At 38.5% G+C, this 9,129-nt stretch overlaps 1 pseudogene; it reads right to left on the reverse strand.

Moving 5' to 3' along the window:
- Window positions 1–7,833: 7,833 nt before the first annotated feature.
- On the reverse strand, window positions 7,834–8,622 carry LOC139002065 (small ribosomal subunit protein eS1-like; annotated as a pseudogene).
- Window positions 8,623–9,129: the final 507 nt, after the last annotated feature.

Below are 9,129 nucleotides of genomic sequence, written 5' to 3' on the forward strand. Positions count from 1 at the left end.
TGGGTACATGTCCATTTAGGGTTGTTATGCCTTGTTCACAAGTGACTACTTTATCATCATGCAAGATTCCTTTATCCCCCTAATGATATTTCTTGTTCTGAAGTCTACTTTGATAATATAGCCACTCCAACTCTCATACTTAGTGAGTGCATAATATGTTTTTCCTTTCATCCTTTTGTTTAAAAAATATATTTTATTGATTTTCTACAGGGAGGAAGGGAGAAGAATAGAGAGTTAGAAACATCGATGAGTGAGAAACATCTATCAGCTGCCTCCTGCACACCCCCTACTGGGGATGTGCCCGCAACCAAGGTACATGCCCTTGACCGGAATCAAACCTGGGACCCTTCAGTCTGCAGGCTGATGCTCTATCCACTGAGCCAAACCGGTTAGGGCCCTTCCATCCTTTTATTTGAACTTATCTGTGTCTTTATATTTAAAGTGTGGTTCTTATTGGTTCTTTTTTTACTTGCCTTTATTATAACTATCAGTGTGATTGTGTTAAATCTATGATCTTGCTCTGTGTTGTGTATTTGTTTTGGGGTTTTGTTGTTGCTTCCTTTTTCTTTTTTTCCTGTTATCTCTTTGGTTGGGTATTTTTAAAATAATTATGATGTATTGATTGACTTATGATCAACTATTTTTTAGGTATTTCTCTTTGTGTAAGTTTTTAATACACACACACACACACACACACTATAGGCACTAGTAGGGTCCCTAGCAGCTGTCGGCTGGGGCATCCCTCCCTTTCCCCGGCCAGCCCTGCCCCCTGGTCAAATTCCTGGACGATCTCCAGGTTGAGGGGACAATTTGCATACTATGCTTTTATTATATAGGATATATAATCACAGTTTAGTTTTAGATAATATTATATGGCTTCTCTATTTTTTGACAGTACTGCTATTCCTCCATACTCTTCCTGATGCTATTTGTGTCACAATTACCCTGCCATATCAGCGTGTTGTTTTTATTTTCACTTTGAACCATTAATTATCTTTTTTTGTGGAGTACAGTATACTCTATTGATGGTATGTGACAACATAGGGCTCTCTAAGCCATTCTCCTTTTTTAGGGAGTCTGAGATGGAAACTGGTTTGAGGCTTGGAAATTCTGTGTGTTAGAAGACTGAGTTGGGGCATGGATTCCCCAACTGCTGGAGACCTCTCTCTTCCTCCCTTGCTAATGCTGAAACTGGTGGTCCAGTAAATTCTTACTACTTATAGACCATCTGGACTGTAAGATACACCACCCTGTTTTATAATCCAGTTTATCATCATATCAGGAAATAAGTTTGACAAAGTGGTCACTGAGGACAATGGCAGCCTCAGCATCAAAGTTAGAAGAGTAAGTGTCATTGTTAAAGTCATAGGAGACATGCTGGTTCTCAGTGTAGCCTAGGGCACCCTTGAGAAGGCTCTCTGACACATGCTTTATCACCTTCTTGATGACATCATTCTTTCTCCAGATGGTAGGTAAGATCAATGACCATCACATTGGAGGTGGGGACACAGAAAGCCATGCCAGCAAACTTCCCAATAAACTTAGATATGACCTTGCCCACAATGTTGACAGCTTCATTAGGTGCAGGAATAATGTTTTGAGTAGCCCCATGCTGTCATGCCAGTTTTTCAGATGGGCCATCCACAGTCTTCTGTCAGTGATGACATGGACTATGGTGCATCCACGATGTCAAAGTCATCTTGGATGACTTTTGTCAGGAGGACAAAGCAGGTGGTGGTGCAGGAGGCATTGCTAACAATTTTGAGGATGTTGTCATACTTCTAATGGTTCAGAGAACTGTATTGAGGTTGGACACCAAAAATATGTGGACATTGGAAGTGCAGAGATGATGACCCTTTTGAATTCATCCTTCAAGTAGGCTCAAGGCCCAGTGGATTCCATAACATGTTCAGTACTAGCATCATTCTATTTGATATGGGACCATCTTCTGGAAAACAGAGATGGTCTTCCCATTGTTGACAAGTTTCAGGTTCTCAGCTTTGACTATGCCATTGAAGTTGCCATGTGTTAAATCACACTGGAACATGGAAACCATGTAGTTTATGCAATGAAGAAGTAATTAATGATGACAGTCTCCTTTTTGTTGGAATTAAAAGCAGCTAGTGGCATCTGCGAACCCAATATGGAAAAATCTGTTTACTCTGACCTTAAATATCAGGTCTTAGAAATGTGTTGACATTGTATGATAACATGTGGCTATTTGTGGAACAAGAAAGAGCAAAGGGACAATTATCTTTTAAGTAACTTAAAGATGAGAACAATTTTCTTTTATATTTATTAATACATTTCCCATTTTGATGCTCTTCATTCCTTTGGATAGATTCAAGTCTCCATCCAATATAATTTTCCTGTGCCCCAAATTTTTCTTTATTATTTCCTCTAGTGCAGACATACTAGTGAAAAATTTTTGCAGCATTATCTTTGTATCTGGAATCTTTATTGAAGGGTTTTTATGCTGTGGCCCCAGACTTTTATTCAGCAGAGAGTGATGTGCCACTGCACAGTTTGAGATGAGGCTAGCTGTTGAGGCACTTCCAGCAGACCTCTAGGCTCTCAAGAGAGCTGCAGGTCTCCTGGTCATGGCACTGGATCTGCAGAAGGATTTGTTTCAATTCAAGGCTTGACAAGAAAAGAGAACAGTTGTTCTCCACAGATTGCTAGATAAATACTAGATACAAATATTACTAACAAGTGGTAATGATTTACTTGAAATAGGTCAACAGAAATTTGTAGTGTCATTCAAATATTGATTTCTTTTTCTAGCAAGATCTTTTTGAATATTAATTATGGCTTAATTTTAATTTCTGGGAAAGAATTGATTGGAATAGGTTTGCTTTCTATGTAGGTCTGTGCTTGATGTTAATGTTTTTTCTCTTGAAAATGCCCATTCTTTTAAAATATTATCTCAGAAGTAGGCAGCCATAGCCATTATCTTAATGATTTTGACCCAAGTACCAGAGTGATTTGTCATTTGTCTGAAGCTTTATTCTATTTTAATTTAACTTTAGATATGTGAATGTAATGCTTTATTTCTAGATAATTTTATAATTGAGTTTGAAATAAAAAGAAGTTTTCCACCTCTAAAGACCCATAAGATGTTTCATACACGGGAACACCATAATTTTGTAATGTCAGGTTAACAGCCAGAGCTTATGTTATATAGATATGCAATTAGTGAATTACCTTTTGTCAGTATATTTTTTTGCATTATAAATGGGAACTCATGAATAATGATGTCATTTTTCTTGATTCTATGATAGAAGTTTTGCCTATTATATTTTGAAGCTAATTACTATCAGAAAGGCAGTTGGGTAGACATTGATCGATCTGGCTTTGTTATATAATGGTTGTGTGACTTTTGGCAAGATATTAAATATACAAACCTCAGTTCTCTTTCTGTAATATTGGGATAATGATAGTATTTAGTTCATATGATTAGTATGACTTTAATGAGATAATGTATGTAAACCACTTCGTACAACATATGCTACATTTCGACTCAATAAATGTCAAGGATAATTATAATTAGCTTTTATGTTTAGTGAAAGAAATATAAGAAATTAAATAAAATTTATAATCTCAATTGTATGGATCTTTCAGGAAGCATGGAGTATAAGAGATAAACAGTTGAATGGATAAATGCTAATGGTTTTCTAATTTAATGGAAAGTATTAGTAACTAACAGAATACATATGGTTTCTTGAGAAGCTTTTTTCTGTAAATTGGCACTGATAGTACAATGCAATAAGTACTATCAGTACTGGGCTTTCTATGAGGAGATTTTGCTTTATCATGGCTCTGTCACTTCCTATCACCCAATTTTTGCAGCTAGACCTATTATTCTCTCTTGCCTTACATGGGGGATAAACCTCTGACAGCAGGGAGACAATTTATAATGCATGGCCTGGAAGGACCACTGGAAGCCATGCATAGAGGAGGCTACACTCCTGGCATAAGTAACTTAATGCCACCTGATATGGACTGAATTATGTCCACCCAGAATTCATTTGTTGAAGTCATAATCCCTGGTTCTTCAGAATGTGACTGTATTTGGAAACAGGGACTTTAATATGGTAATTAAGGTTAAATGAGGTTGTTGAGGGGGGCCCCTAATCAAGTATGACTGATGTCCTGGTTAGAAGAGATTAGAACACAGACACACACAGAGGGGAGACCATATGAAGACACTGGGGGGAGATGGCCATCTACAAACCAAGGAGAGAGGCCTTCAGATATTGCTAAGCTTGCCAACATCTTGATCTTGGATTTTTGCTCTCCAGAACTCTGTGTAAATAAATTCCTGTTTAAATCACCAAGTCTGTGGTACCTTGTTACAGCAGCCCTAGCAAACATTAATATAGCACTGGTTACCTTTGCTTCAAGTCTCCAGGTTAGCTTGGAGACTTGAGCTCCTTCCTGCTTAATGGAAAGACATAAGCTCCTTTCTGCTTAATAGAAAGAATTCAATGTCCACAAAGTGAAACATGGCTGAACAGAAGTCACATTGAAAAGACTGTTTTCCTTTCAGTGCTGCAGTTTGACAATAAATCCACTAAGTCCACTAAGATATGACAATGGGGCTACCTGCGGCTCTTTCCTGAACTTTGTGAACTAAGTTTCATTTACATAGAAAGATTTCTCTGAAGGAGGAGAACAAAGAAAAGAGGCAGGTACCTCTTTTTAGTCTCTAGAGATTGACATATGAATGTTAGATGCTGCTGTCTAGCCTACAAGGAAAGTGAATGCCCACAAGACAAATGTACTAAAGTAGTGATTGCCTTTAGAAAGCCAAAGGAATAGCCCAGCTATTCTGAATATTACCAAACCTTACTAGTGAAGACCTCATGTTCTGAATAATAAATTTCCATTTAGTTCTGCTGTCAAAAACAGTAGGTTCATTGCAAAATGTGGGATGACTGTAACAACATTTTAAGTCAACACCCAGTATTTGTTTGCTGTTGTTAGCATAACAATCACTACAAACTTAACAGGTTAAATAACACCCATTCATTAGCTCAGAGTCCATGAAGTCAGAATCTGGGCATAGTGTGGCTCAGCTAGTTCTCTCAGACTGGCACCTTACACAGCCTGATATCAAGGTGTCAGCTGGCCTGGACTCCTACCTGGAGGCTTTGGGGAAAATCTGCTTCCAAGCTCACTGGTCGTTTTCTGAATTTAATTTCTTGCAGTTGAAGGACTGATGTCCTGATGTCTTTGGGGACTGAAAATGAACAGAAGAGACTGTTCCAATTATCTATGCACAGGTGACCCAGAGCATCTCATTTGGATATACCAATACAGACGTCAAAGGGTACTTACTATTAATTAATATGGCCGAGCTTAACCAAAAACTAAGGAGAGAGAGAGAGAGAGAGAGAGAGAGAGAGAGAGAGAGAGAGAGAGAGACAGGAGATAAACAATGCAGGAAATCACACAGGTTTATTTACCAGAGAGCTGATGGGTTTCAGTCCTTGGCAGGCCACCCGGAGACACTCGCTGACAGAGGAGACACACGGAGGTCGTCAAAATACGCTGCAGCAAGGAGCTCGGTCTCTTGACTCGAAGAGAGGCCTCTAGCAGTTTGGGCTCAGGCAGAGCAAGAATGGCAGTTTCGCAGTTTGGCAGTTTCCAGGGGGCGAGGAGAGCATCCTGTCTGTGGAGGGCAGACAAGCGTCTGAACCGCAGCAGATTTGCTCTCCTAAATACTTGAAGCTGGGCATCTTCAGTGTCTCATATCGGGTGCCATACACGGGTGCTGCCCTGTTATCTAGGTATACACTCAGGCGGGAAAGTTGTGACCATGTTCAAAGCTTATCAATCATACATACATCTTATTTTTGGAGTTGTTTACAAGTTTTGGTCTAAGAATAAAATGGGGTCTACTTATGCTAACTTATGCTAATACAAAATGGAGTCTACTTTATGCTAACTTATGCTAATACAAAATGGAGTTTACTTTATGCTAACTAAACTTATTACTATAACAGGCTTCTTCAGTGTCTCATATCAGTGTGCTCCGGTGGCCTTCTGGGCTTATCAGGATACTCACGCAGGGGGTTACAAGTTACTTATCAGGAGTTAACATGCTGGGTGTTGTTGGTCAGGAGTTACAAGTTATTTGTCAGGAGTTAACGTGCAGGGCGTTACAAGTTACTTATCAGGGTCTCACACACACACACACACACACACACACACACACAAGTTAAGTTTCACTTCTAAGTAAAGTTTAAAATTCATTCTAATAAAGAAATGAAATTTGATTATACTATCTTATACTCACTAGACTTATTACTGTAACAGAGACTTAAATCAAAATAGAGTTGGGAAGCTACAAAAGGAGAGCTTTCACATGTGTGCCACTCATTGGAATTTGCAGACCCCAGCAGGAAGACGATAAAGTCAGTGAAAAAGGTAACTTTTTCTTTTCCTCAATGATATCACAGGAATCTCTAATTCTCTCCTCTGATCTGTTTTCTTTAGTATAGCTCCAGTGAATCTGCCAGCTTCTTAGAACCCAGATGGCAAAAGCAGGAAAATAAATTCCTCAATACTTCCAGCATTCTATGTGGAGTCCTTTGAAATCCAGGAAATCTGACTCTCAAATACAGAGTGGGGGAAAAGTAGGTTTACAGGTGTGAGTATGTGTGTGAAACACAGAATTTATTTTTGTATTATTATTTATTAACTATTGTATTATTTTCAATGCAAACAACTATAAACCAACTTTTGCACCCCTCTCCCCCCATCAATTTCCCCTGAGCATGCCTGTTCAGAAGGAAGAGCACCTAAGGCCATGGAGAGGGCAAATGGGTTTTTTACATTGAGGTTGTTAAAAAATTTCTAGTGTCTACATGCAGTTCTAACACTTAAAATTTTTATATATGTATTTTGAGTTAAAAAAATGAAAATGATTTATAATATGAGTTTGTGGCAAGAATAGACCTTGGAGGAATGCCAAAAATTACTATGTAGCCTAGCCAATGGCTGAGGCTCTGGTTTCCTGGGACAGTTCATGACAGAAGAGGCAGATAGGTCTATTTCCTGCATAGATTAGGTCATTTTTATGGAATAGTGACAATGAATTTGGAACAAATGAACAAAATTGCCAGGTGGTAAACCCTGGGTTTACCTCAGGTCCTAATGACTCTTGGATTCTGGAATAACAAAACCAATAATTTTCCTTCACATTTAGCAAGTTTGTTGTTGCTTTTTGTTTTGCTTTTGGTTAAAGATGCTTCCTTGGGAGCTCAGAAGCTCAAAGCATGGCCAAAGTCACAGTGAGTCTTATCCCATAAGAAGCCAGAGCAAATACCTGCTTGATGCTACTCTATATTTTCTTCCTTAAGTTACAAACTGCTACCATGGAACCTGGAACTAGACAACACTCATATACCATATTTTGAGAGTAAGTGGCTGATCCATCAATAGGGATAAATTTGCATGTGTACAAACATATTTCGAAGTGTGGCAGCATGTGGGTCTGTGAGGTAAAATAGAAGGGCCCAAAATAGGTATTGAAGTCCTGCCTGCTAGGTTTATGATTCATTGCTTTGTTGTATCTTTTTTTTTTTAAGAAACGGATTTATTTTATTGACCATCTCTAAAACATCCAGATAACTACAGCTTAAAATAATCACTATCATTTCTCAGCTACTTAGGTAAATAGATAAAATCCACATAACAGGACAGAAAAGTTCACATTATTATCAATTCAGAACATAATTCACCAAGCTGTAAGATTATTTTTTAAATAATCAGAAATAAAATAACACAAATAAGATTTTTTATTTGTCACCATTAAATGTCTGGATTTTAAACAGATTCTTGGACTGGGGGCTCATATCCATCAGCCCGTTCAGCTTTAGCGCCTGTCTCACCCCCAGTAGCTTTTCCAGAGCTGCTACCCTCACCAGCTCCATGAGTTCTCCCAATTCAAACTTGGGCTTCTTCAGCATTTTTACTTTTCTAACAAAGACAGCATGGAGCAGACAAATAGATTGGCAAGCCTTTTCTATGTCCTTTCCAATGCTGTCTGGAATCAATTTATTGACCACTTCTTTCAAGTCATTTGTCCGCACCTCTCGGTCATGATTTCCATCATCTTCTTCTGGATTTGGTGGACCTGCTGATGGTGAGCATAAGAGGTCTTCCGAACCTGATTGTCGCACTTTTTAGTAAAATCAACACAGAACAGACAAAGCAAATAACCATTGGTAGCCTTGACATCAACATGAGCTTCAATCATGGTCTCCACTTCTTGACCATGGAGCACATTTTGTCACGGGTAAGATCCATGGCATGGAAATTAGTCAGGCAGTTTTTTCCCTGAACAGCCAAAATTAGGCTGTAATTAGGTTGAATTTTCTAAATGCAACTCCATCATTCTGCAGATCAGCTAGGCTCAGTTCAAAAACATGATCCTTTAGATGCAATTTTGGTTCCTTGAGTACTGGTGACTAGTATTTTTCTAATATTTCTTATATTGAACATAGCTGGTGCTTTCACATTATACCAATCTTTCTTAGAAAGTGGATCAACCACTTTCCTTTTGGCTCCCTTTTTGCTGCCTTTCATAAGGTGCTTGTTCTTGCCCACTGCCATGGTGCTGCTCAGAGAGCCAGAAGGGCCTCTTTGTTGTATCATTGATGTGGCACAGTTCCTGGTTACATCAGAAGCCCATACCAGTTTGAAGGTAGTTATGGTTGGGCAGAAAGGAGGGCTCTTTTTAGACTGATTTAGCCTTTAAGTGATGTTGGAAGAGAAGGAGAAAGTGAATGGAGGAAATAAAATATGCTATAGGGAATATTCTGCAGAGAAATATAGCAATATTTTTTCAGCAGTTTTATGAGATATAACAACTGTTACTAAAAGCCAGAAATATTGTGTAACGTGCATGTGATGTACACTTTAAATCACTATGAAGAAAGGTTATAAATGGATTGTAAGTCTGGGTGTATCTACCTCCAAAGCCAATTCTATACACTGAGCTGTCATTAAAATCTGACTGGATATGCCACCTAGGTGACTTTTGCAAAAGTACAATGTTTTCATATGTAAAATGATAGACCGTCTCAAAAGCTTATTCTCCTAGTAAGTCTGAAGACATGA

The sequence above is a fragment of the Myotis yumanensis genome, unplaced genomic scaffold, assembly GCF_028538775.1.
Source record: "Myotis yumanensis isolate MYYU_CA2020_CCGP unplaced genomic scaffold, mMyoYum1.0.hap1 SCAF_2, whole genome shotgun sequence".
NCBI lineage: Eukaryota > Metazoa > Chordata > Mammalia > Chiroptera > Vespertilionidae > Myotis > Myotis yumanensis.